Source organism: Solea senegalensis, linkage group LG14 (assembly GCF_019176455.1).
Source record: "Solea senegalensis isolate Sse05_10M linkage group LG14, IFAPA_SoseM_1, whole genome shotgun sequence".
NCBI classification, from domain to species: Eukaryota; Metazoa; Chordata; class Actinopteri; order Pleuronectiformes; family Soleidae; genus Solea; species Solea senegalensis.
In genome coordinates, this window is record NC_058034.1 from 23,944,067 (window position 1) to 23,954,909 (window position 10,843).

The window sequence follows — 10,843 nt, forward strand, 5'->3', positions numbered from 1 at the left end:
ATTTCATATTTTTCTTTTTTCATTTAACGGTTTTAGAAAATGACTTTTGTTTATTATTTGATGTAAAATTCCTTTTCCACAGCAGCCATTTTAACTGGTTTCAGCAGGAGACGCGCGGTGTTTGTGATCACGCTAACGTTCCAGGGTGAAATGAAACGCAGTCGTTCTTCATGTCATTATTTAAAGCTGTCAACATGGCTGCTGTGCACGTTTACATCGTTCTTTATTCATCATCATTCATCCCAGTTTGTCTTTGTTTACTGCTTTTCTGATTTTTGTCATTTCTTCAGTCAATAAAAGTAAAATAAACAAAAATGTGATAATGACCTGTCTGTCACTGACTGACACGCCCGGCAGCTTTATGGCGTGTTGAGTAAGTAAGTCAATTTACCAACACAATGTTGGAGAATAATGTAATACAATAAAAATGTAACTAGTGTGACCAGAAAACTAATGTTTGTAATGTTTAAAAATGTGCTACTAACTGTTATTTAACTGTTCATTCTGACACTATTTTACTAATGTAAAAAAATAAAACCAACAATGTATCAATGTTACTTAACGTCAAACAAGCTTGAGCTAAGTTAAGTTTTAAGTCTTTAAGCTTAAAAAAACTTAATGAAGTTGAAAGATTTCAACTCAAGCTCAAAGACCTGAGACTTAACTTAAACTCAAGCTCAAAGACATAACTTAAACTCAAGCTGAAAGATGTAACTTAAACTCAAGCTCAAAGACTTAATTTAAACTCAAGTTTAAAGACATAACTTAAACTCAAGCTCAAAGACCTGAGACTTAATTTAAACTCAAACTCAAAGATGTAACTTAAACTCAAGCTTAAAGATGTAACTTAAACTCAAGCTCAAAGACGTAACTTAAACTCAAGCTTAAAGACGTAACTTAAACTCAAGCTCAAGGACGTAACTTCAAACTCAAGCTTAAAGACATAACTTAAACTCAAGCTCAAAGACGTAACTTAAACTCGAGCTCTGGTTCCAGTGCAGGTGTGAGAGCAGCAGTTTTACTGAGTGCAGCTTTAAAGCCGTTGTTTCCGCTGCTTTGTCGACTGTGAGTCATCACTTCACACGTCTGAATTATGAACACATGAACCTTCATCAGCGAGCAAACATCCACTTCCTCTGCTCGCTCTCATTGTTTGTCAAGCGCTGTTGACGTCGATCAAACGTCCTCATTGTCGTACGACCTCGGCCGAGGGCACTTGTGTCTTCACAGAGGACGCTCGTGTCTTCACAGTGGACGCTCGTGTCTTCACGGAGGACGCTCGAGTTTTCACAGAGTAAACCATTCCTTTACAAAATTCCAAATTGTGAGTGTGTGCGTGTGTGTGTGTGTGCGTGTGTGTTGTGTGCATGTGTGTGTGCGTGTGTGTGTGTGTGTGTGTGTGTGCGTTGCTAATGACATGTTTTTACTGGCAGCCTCAGTTTCCTGTTTCCTCCTCAGTTGTGTGAGTGTGACCAAACTGAGCCGAAAACGTCGGCCACGCCCACGACGCAGGAGTATCATTACCACCCCGGCCCCCGGGTCTGTGGCAAACCACTGTCACGTTAGGAACGCCACGGACACGCTTGTCCGAACCTCCGTGTTTGGCAGCGGCGTTGCCGTGGCAACAAATCCAGCCTCTCCATTCACTTTCCCCCTGACAGGAGTAACGAGGGGAGTGTGTGCCCGGAGGACGACTGACCGGAGCGGCTGGGTGTGTCCATGTGTTTGGGTATTCTGGGGGTTTTTTTTACGCTGAGAGCGGTGACGGACGCTGCCTTTAAAACGACGTTTCCATGGAAACAGAAGGTGGAGTCTGTGCAACCCCCTAAATAAAAAAAAAAAACTCTGACACAGAAAAACCAACAAGAGGTCAAACGCTTGAGTATGAGGGGCCGTAAAGGCCGGAATCCAAACTCATCTCTCACATAAACTAGTGAAACCTCAGCAGCAGCAGCAGCAGCAGCAGCAGCAGCAGCGTCTGATTTACTGTGTTGTGATTAGTGATGACAGAGGAGACTAAACTGTTGTTGCCAAAACATTTGTACAAATGTGACGAGAGACGAGACAGAGCTCCTCGCTTGTGTCTTTGCTCGTGATGTCATTGTCGTCCTCCCCTTCCTCCTCTTCCTCCTCGTCATGCTCCTCCTCCTCCTCTTATTGTCTCTTCTCTCTCATGTTTGCAGAACTGTGTTTCATGATAGGTGAATGACTCAGTTACTTACTTTGTTTTGTTGGAACACACCAATATTTTTTATACGATAAAAATAAGTAGACTTTATCGTCGGTAAAGCACTCACTCTCACACACCAAAGTCCACTGAGAAAACACTGCAGCTGCTGCTCCTCTGCTGCCTCGTGTGGTCACTTTGTGTCACTGTCATCAATCTGAACGTTGGATTTCAAACATGTGTGTGTGTGTGTTTGTGCATGTGTGTGTGTGCGTGACAGTCAACAAAACAACAGTTTGTTTGAACACTAACTTCCTGTGTTGGAGGCGTGTTTGTCTCCAGCAGCTGTTCTTCGCTCTGACAACTGTGGCTCCTCCCATGATGCTCCTGTGTGTGGAGAGAAATTATCATTCAGAGCATGTGTGTGTCTCTGTGTGTGTGTGTGTGTGTGTGTGTCTGTGTGTGTGTGTGTGTGGTCCAGGTTAAAAAGTTCAGCGTGGTTCATTCACAGGACCAGACACAAATCCTGGTCCCACCTCACACTTCAGACACTGGGGGCCTTAGTGTCCTTGTGTGTGTGTGTGTGTGTGTGTGTGTGTGTGTGTGTGTGTGTGTGTGTGTGTCTGCTCATTGGAGCGAGGCCTAAATCATCAGCACATGAAAGGTGTGTGTCTGCGCGGTGCTTCTGTGGTGCTGGTGCTCTGACAGGAAACAGACCCTCACTGTGGTGTTTGCTTTCTCTGAACTAAACTAAACTAAACTCACCGCTGTGTTTCAAACAAGCTGCAAAAACCTGAACCAGAAAACCACCAAAAACACTCTGAACAAGCTGCAGCTCCTCTGCTGCCTCGTGTGGTCACTTTGTGGATCAACAACTCCTGTGTGCTGTGACCATCAAATCACTGACTCTGGTGTGGGAAAGTAAGCAGCTTAAAAACCTACGAGATTTGATGAACTCTGATTTTTCTGGATTGTTTCTCATGTTTTCACTGAGCTCCAGATGTTTCTGGCTGCGTCTTCACGATCCACACGTATCAGCTGAGCTTGTGGAAGGTGCAGGAAAAGGAAAAAGCCCCAGAGCAACGAGAGCGAGAACAGCCAATTAGTGGCGAGCGTGCAGGTGCAGCGGCGAGCTAACGTCACGCTACGTTTCTATAAAGATGAGTAAAAAAAAGAGCGCACATGTGACTCTGCGCTGTCATCAGCAGCTGGTGATTTATAGCTGATTAAATAAAGAAGTGCAGGAGCCTTGATCCCATAACTCCACGAGGAGCAGCGCTGTCACGCTGAAGAATGAGCCCACGACCGCTCTCCTCAAACACTGACCTCCTTATTAATAACGTCTCGTCCACAGAGAGCACGGGGAGGAGGTGAAGAATGAAAGAGAGGGAGGTGGAGAAGGAAAGGAAAGAGAAGGAGGTGAAGAAGAAAGATAAGGAGGTGGAGAATGAAAGAGAGGGAGGTGAAGAAGAAAGAGAAGGAGGTGGAGAAGGAAAGAGAAGGAGGTGAAGAAGAGGTGGAGAGGAAGAGAGAAGGAGGTGAAGAATGAAAGGGAAGGAGGTGGAGAATGAAAGAGGGAGATGGAGAAGGGAAAGAGATGGAGGTGAAGAATGAGAAGGAGGTGGAGAATGAAGAGAAGAAGAAGAGAAGGAGGTGGAGAGGAAGAGAGGAGGTGAAGAATGAAGAGAGGAGGTGGAGAAGAGAAGGAGGTGGAGAATGAAAGATAAGGAGGTGAAGAAGAAAAGAAGGGTGAAGAAGGAAGAGAAGGAGGTGAAGAATGAAGAGAAGGAGTAGAAGAGAAGAAAGGAGGTGGAGAAGAAGAGAGGAGGTGAAGAATGAAAGGGAAGGAGGTGGAGAAGGAAAAGGAAAGAGAAGGAGTGAAGAAAGAAAGAGAAGGAGGTGGAGAAGGAAGAGAAGGGGTGAAGAATGAAGAGAAAGGTGAGGAATGAAGAGAAGGAGGTGAAGAAGGAGAAGTGAAGAAATGGAAGGAGGTGGAGAAGAGAAGAAGAAGAGAGAGTGAAGAATGAAGAATGAAAAGGAGGTGAAGAAGAAAGAGAAGAAGAATGAAGAGAAAGAAGGTGAAGAAGAAGAGAAGGAGGTGAAGAATGAAAGAGAAGGAGGTGAAGAATGAAGAGAAGAGAGAAGAAGAAAGAGAAGGAGGTGGAGAATGAAGAGAGAGGAGGTGAAGAAGAGAAAGAAGGAGGTGGAGAAGAAGGGAAGAGAAGGAGGTGAAGAATGAAAGAGAAGGAGGTGAAGAATGAAAGAGAAGGAGGTGAAGAATGAAGAGAAGGAGGTGAAGAACAAAGAGAAGGAGGTGAAGAAGAAAGAGAAGCAGGTGGAGAAGGAAGAGAACAAGGTGAAGAACGAAGAGAAGGAGGTGAAGAGGAAAGAGAACGAGGTGAAGAACGACTAGAAGGAGGTGAAGAATGAAAAGAAAGAGGTGAAGAAAATGTGCTAAATTTAGCAAAGTGAGCCCAGACTTTAAGGCCGATAATCGGTGTATTAACTCAGGTTAGAGTTTGAGTTATCACAGACTCATGACGTCATAAATCATTTTCTGATTTTCTGGATTCATTTAGAATGAAAGTAATACAATTATCAATGACTGTGCAGACCTGACATATCTAAGAAAGGCGGTATATTATACATTATATATATATATATTATTATTATTATAGTTTACTGTTTCAGGCTCTTAGGGAGTTGTTATTACGTAATGCAGGAATAATGACTTATATTTACCTAAAGCACATGTACTGTACTGTCCAGGGTGTACCCCGCCTATCGCCCGATGTAGCTGAGATTGGCACGGCACCCCCTGCGACCCTCTGGTTGAGGATAAAGCGGTAGATGATGACTGACTGACTGACATGTACTGTATGTATAATATTGTAGAAAAGTGTGACTTCCTGAACTCTTGGACATTTATTCAGAACCGTTCATTGTTTCATGTTAAGGAGACAATGTAACCAAGTTACAACTAAGATTCCACCCTTTATTATTTTGTTGGTGTCCCACAGGGCTCAGTGTTAGGACCGTTTCTTATATTGAAGGTTTACATGTTGAATCAGATAAAGCAGGTTTGCTGGTGTTGGCTGTGAGACAGTCCGCCTCCATGTGTCGTTGTGCTTCACCAGCAAACAGTGATGTTTGTGTTGGACTTTCCGCTCGTTTCTCCTGGTAAATGTGGGCGACCCGTATATTTGAGCTCAGCACCAAACTTCTACAGTGGCTGCTCTCACATCTGATACCATCACGCGGGTACTCATGCACACAGAGCTCGAGGTGGCTCACGGCTCTGAAGCTCTATCTGGGAGCCATTGTGCTCTGGAGGCTCGCTTCTCTGGAGGCTCGCTGCTCTGAAGGCTCGCTGCTCTGGAGTCATTGTGCTCTGAAGGCTCGCTGCTCTGGAGGCTTGCTGCTCTGGAGGCTTGCTCTGGAGCCATTGTGCTCTGAAGGCTCGCTTCTCTGGAGGCTGCTGCTCTGAAGGCTCGCTGCTCTGGGCCATTGTGCTCTGAGGCTCGCTGCTCTGGAGCCATTGGAAGGCTTGCTGCTCTGGAGCCATTGTGCTCTGAAGGCTCGCTGCTCTGGCTCGCTGCTCTGGAGAGTGCTCTGGGCTGCTCTGGAGCCATTGTGCTCTGGAGGCTTGAAGGCTTGCTCTGGAGGCTCGCTGCTCTGGAGCCATTGTGCTCTGAAGGCTCGCTCTCTGGAGGCTGCTGCTCTGAAGGCTGGAGCCATTGTGCTCTGAAGGCTCGCTGCTCTGGAGCCATTGTGCTCTGGAGGCTCGCTTCTCTGAAGGCTTGCTGCTCTGGAGCCATTGTGCTCTGAAGGCTAGGCTCGCTGCTCTGGAGGCCATTGTGCTCTGCTCGCTGCTCTGGAGCCATTGTGCTCTGGAGGCTCGCTTCTCCTGAAGGCTGCTGCTGAAGGCTGGCTGCTCTGGAGCCATTGTGCTCTGAAGGCTCACTGCTCTGGAGGCTCACTGCTCTGGAGCCATTGTGCTCTGAAGGCTCGCTGCTCTGGAGCCATTGTGCTCTGGAGGCTCGCTTCTCTGAAGGCTTGCTGCTCTGAAGGCTCGCTGCTCTGGAGCCATTGTGCTCTGAAGGCTCGCTGCTCTGGAGGCTCCCTGCTCTGAAGGCTCGCTGCTCTGGAGCCATTGTGCTCTGAAGGCTTGCTGCTGTTCATGGCGAATGAGCGCGGCCGCTCTCAGGCTCCATTAAGCAGAGGGCCAGTTATTTACTGTGTTTGTTTTCTTTGCTGTAGCCGCGGACGCGCGCGTCCACAGGTGCAGGCCGGGGCTCAGAGACCTCCGGGTGACTGACCACCGAACACTGGCGTCCTGTGGGGAGACTAATGGACCTTCCACCTGGTCGTCCTGGACGCGGACCATTTGAAGGCGATTTGTGCTCTCACTGTGGCCCTGTGTGCTGAGTTAATGTAAAAAAGGAGGAAGCAATTTTACCGTTGTTTGACTGGAGCTGATTGTAGCCACGCCCCCCACAGCGTGGGTTTATTTGTTCCCACTGGGATTTGCCTTTGAAAATGATCTTAAAAACAAACTCTTAAGTATCTCAAGTACTCCTTTGTACTCTTCAGTGTGAAGCTGCACATCTGTTGCCCCTGCAAAGGTTTCATAATAAAAGCATTAAAAAGCAAGGAACTGATACATTTCAGTGCTTTTATTTTGAAAAGAGTACAGATATATTAGGAAATCGGCAACAAACTAAAACTAGTAATATTGTATCCTGCTCTCCACTAAATACTAGCATTAGCCCAAAATTAAAGTCTGGTTTATTCTATTATTATCTATTATTGTTTTTGATGATCATTTTATCTTAACTGCTAGTTTTAGTGGGGCTAACGGCTAAGCTAACTGCTGTGTGGCTACCAGGCTACTTCCTTTATGACAGCTTTTGGTATTATTAAATAAAATAGTATTACACTTTTCGTAGTTATAATGTTTATCTTTTCTCTCTCACATAACCACTTCCTTTCACCCTGTAAATAGTATAATACACATTTGATATCAGATATAAAATCATTCCACAACAAGGAAGTAGCTGCACGTATAAATAGTGAAATTGTAGATTAGATTCCTTTATTGTCAGTGTAACCATTAAAGTAGTAATCTACAACAGTAAAGCTAACCTCATATGCAGGATAAATACTGGTCGATTAAACTATTTCTTAACAGTGAAGTATATATGTTGGTTGTTTTTGACTCTCATGGTTTTTCCTACGTAAGACAGCAGATGTTTGAAATTGAGATGTTTTTCATCTTCAAAGCTCTCCATGGCTTCAGTAGCCTCAGTGTTTGCTCTTTACTCCTCTGGAAGTCATAAGTGAGACTAAATTGTAGTTTATCCATATGTCACAGTTTTCAAAACAAACCGAGAGCGTGTGTGTGTGTTTGTCAGGTGCTGTTGTTTCACTCAGGTCACCTCTGCAGCGGCTTTTCATTCTTTGTTCTCAATCACAACGTGTTTCACTTTGACTTTCATTAAAAACATGTTCTGAAATCAGAGCCATGTCTTTGTACACGCGGCTAACAGGAACAGCGCGCAAGCTAACTGGAAGCAGATCGCCCAAAGCTTTATCAACGGCCACGTGTGTGTGTGTGTGTGTTACTGTGTGTGTGTGTTACTGCATGTGTGACAGTGTGTTACAGTGTGTGTGTGTGTGTTACTGCGTGTGTGTGTGTAACTGTGTGTGTGTTACAGTGCGTTACAGTGTGTGTGTTACTGCGTGTATTACAGTGTGTTATAGTGTGTGTGTGTATGTGTGTGTGTGTGTGTGTGTTACAGTGTGTTACAGTGTGAGTTACTGTGTGTGTGTGTGTATTACAGTGTGTTACTGTGTGTTACAGTGTGTGTGTGTGTGTTACAGTGTGTGTGTGTGTACTGCAGTGTGTGTGTGTACAGTGTGTGTGTGTGTACTGTGTGTGTTGTGTGTGTGTGTGTGTTACAGTGTGTGTGTGTGTGTGTGTGTGTGTGTGTGTGTACTGTGTGTGTGTGTATGTGTGTGTGTGTGTGTGACAGTGTGTTACAGTGTGTGTGTGTATTACAGTGTGTGTGTGTTACTGTGTGTGTGTGTGTGTGTTACTGTGTGTGTACAGTGTGTGTGTGTGTTACAGTGTGTGTGTGTGTGACAGTGTGTACTGTGTGTGTGTGTGTGTATGTGTGTGTGTGTGTGTGTGTGTATGTACAGTGTATTACTGTATGTTAGTGTGTATCTACAGTGTGTGTGTGTTACAGTGTGTTACAGTATGTGTGTGTGTGTGTGTGTGTGTGTTACGTATTACAATGTGTGTGTATTATAGTGTGTTACAGTGTGTGTGTGTGCGTGTGTGTGTGCGTGTGTGTGTGTGTGTGTGAAACACAATAGCCCAAAGTGTCACTTTCTCTGCACACAGTCTTACAGAACATCCACCGTGCATGACATCATATACCCTTCAGACATATTAATGATTATTTCATTCTCACTTCCTGCCAAGGAAACACCCTGGCCTGTAAAATGAGCAGCAGCAGCAGCAAACCTAGCATAGATTTTCCACAGGAAACGCAGGAGGCGACGCCAACGAGCGCCAAGTGTCCAACAAACATCTTTGAGGACATCGTTAGAGCTCGAAAATGTTTGCTGGACACCTGATGCCGGGTCCATCCTGTAATCGTGAGACCCAAAACCCGATCTAAGACCTAAACTGGTTTGAAACCATGTTTATAGTAATTTCTCCAAGTCTGAACATGTTATCGTTTATAGTCCAGGTTTTGTAGCCTGAACATCTTTTGTTCATCTTGGATTTATTATTAGTACTTTTCCCCCCAATGGATCAAGTTTCTGAGGCCAAAACGTTTGTGAAAATGGGCAAAATTTGGCAAATAGGGGAAAAATGTAAAAGTGGTACAAAATGGTGAAACGTTAACAGGAAGTAGTCGCAATTTTGCACATGAGCAGAACAAATTTGGTTTCTACAATAGACTGACAGCAGAGTTAGCATGGTCACATGATTGTCCATGACGTAACCAGCGATGATTGGCAGCTAATGTTGTGTTGCCTTTTACTAAATCTCTCTCTCTTTCATATTTACTCTGTCCTGATATAAAACGAGGCCTGGACCGAGCATTTCTCAGTTCTGCTCAGGTCAGGTTCCACCGTCCAGGTGGGTCCAGTTTGGTTAGAAACCTTCATGGTCTTTGCGGTTTCGGGTACAAAGTTCTGCACTCGTGTGGAACTCCACCACAGAGCGTCTCATCCCTGTCAGCTCAAACCAGACTTCCCTTTTCTGACGCTGCACACAAAGAAGCTCTCAGAACAAACGAGGTGTTAAAGACTCGGGGACTTTGCAGAAAATTGCTCCCATTTAAATCTGCGCTTTATTCTCCACGTTTGGCAGAAACTGATCCCGTAACACCGGGGGTGGAAAGTGTCCAGAATGCATTCATTAGTCCAGAACTGCTGTGTTGAAATCTCAGTCTCCTTTTTCACATGGTTACAGGAGCTTCAGCATCGGGTCTCCTGGGAACGCAGGAGAGTGAGCACACAAATGTCTATGTGGCATTTGCAAGGGAAGAGGTTCCAGATGTGTCATGTCAGCATCAACGACACTCAGTGAAGACGTGGGGATGTTTGGGCGGGGGCGGGGTCAGCGGTTTGACTGACTGACAGGCTCTCAGCGTGAACGAGAACATCACTCAAGAGCGCGATGGGAAAAAATAATCATCTTTTCAATGGGACCTGTGTTTGTGTCTCCAGACACTTTGAGAGCAGCTTGTGTTTACGTGTGAATTGACTTCACTCGGGTTCATGATTCAGTGACAACATGTGCTTTGTGGTCGACGTGTGTGTGTGTGTGTGTGTGAGAGAGACACACACTCGCTCATGTATGTGCATCCTTTAATCACCGGAGAGCAGAATATTTCTTAGCTCGTCTGTGCACGCTGGGAATGAAACCAGCATGGGCTCCACAGAAACCTCAGCCCGTGTTCTGTGCCAGAGTCAGATATGAAGCGTGTTTGGTTTCGGTTAAGCTTCAAAAAGTACTTGAAATATTCATGGAAATATGGTTGTTAGCAAAACAAGACATTTTCACTCATCTCTCCGACGTTCTGGAGAGACGGTCGACGATCAGGCGGTCGATGGCCGTCCTCAGAGAACTGCTGCTTCATGCGATGCAAATCCGCTACAAAAGAGCCAGGATTTTCACAATAAAACCGCTTAAAAATGGCCTTTGAAACGCGTCAATAAAAAGTCGGGTCATTTTTATTTGAAAACCTGTTAAATTTTTTATTTCAGCTTGGTTTCATTTTTTTATGTGACGGACTTAAAGTGGGCGGGACTCTACAGGCTCCACCGTAGCACTTTAGTAGCGCAGCATGCTAATGTAGCACAGTTATAAGCATAGAAACAAAGTCTTATGAACAACCTGACCAATCTACAGACATTTTAGAGACAATGAATCAGCAAAATACCAACACGATGCTACTACAAGATGTTAGCCTGATGCTAACATGTGTAGTCCACAAATACAAACTGTGACAGCTTGGACCAAACGGAGAAAAAGAAGCAAACAAAAACTCATTCTTCCTGATGTAATGTGGACGTCCAAGAAAGAAAATGTTGAGTAAATGAGTTTGTTTCCTCATCATGTCGCGACATAAATGACACAAACGATCGCGTATC